The sequence below is a fragment of the Callorhinus ursinus genome, unplaced genomic scaffold (assembly GCF_003265705.2).
Source record: "Callorhinus ursinus isolate GAN/ISIS: 27379988/994484 unplaced genomic scaffold, GSC_fseal_2.0 scaffold91, whole genome shotgun sequence".
Taxonomy (NCBI): domain Eukaryota; kingdom Metazoa; phylum Chordata; class Mammalia; order Carnivora; family Otariidae; genus Callorhinus; species Callorhinus ursinus.
This window is the reverse complement of record NW_027397153.1, coordinates 781564-781766: the sequence shown is the minus strand read 5'-3', so window position 1 is coordinate 781766 and position 203 is coordinate 781564.

The window sequence follows — 203 nt, the reverse complement described above, 5'->3', positions numbered from 1 at the left end:
TGCGGCCGCTCCCACCAGCTGATTTTGACAGAGGGGGGTCCGGAGCGGCGCAGGCGGGCGCGGCGAGCCCCTGCCAGATCCGGGGCCGATAACGTGCAGGCTCCATGTCGCGGCTTCGGGCTGCCCAGGCTCCGCCCCCTGTGAGTGTGTAAGTGTGTGATGCTGCCGCGGCCGCCGCCGCCGCCGCCGCCGCCGCCTGTGCA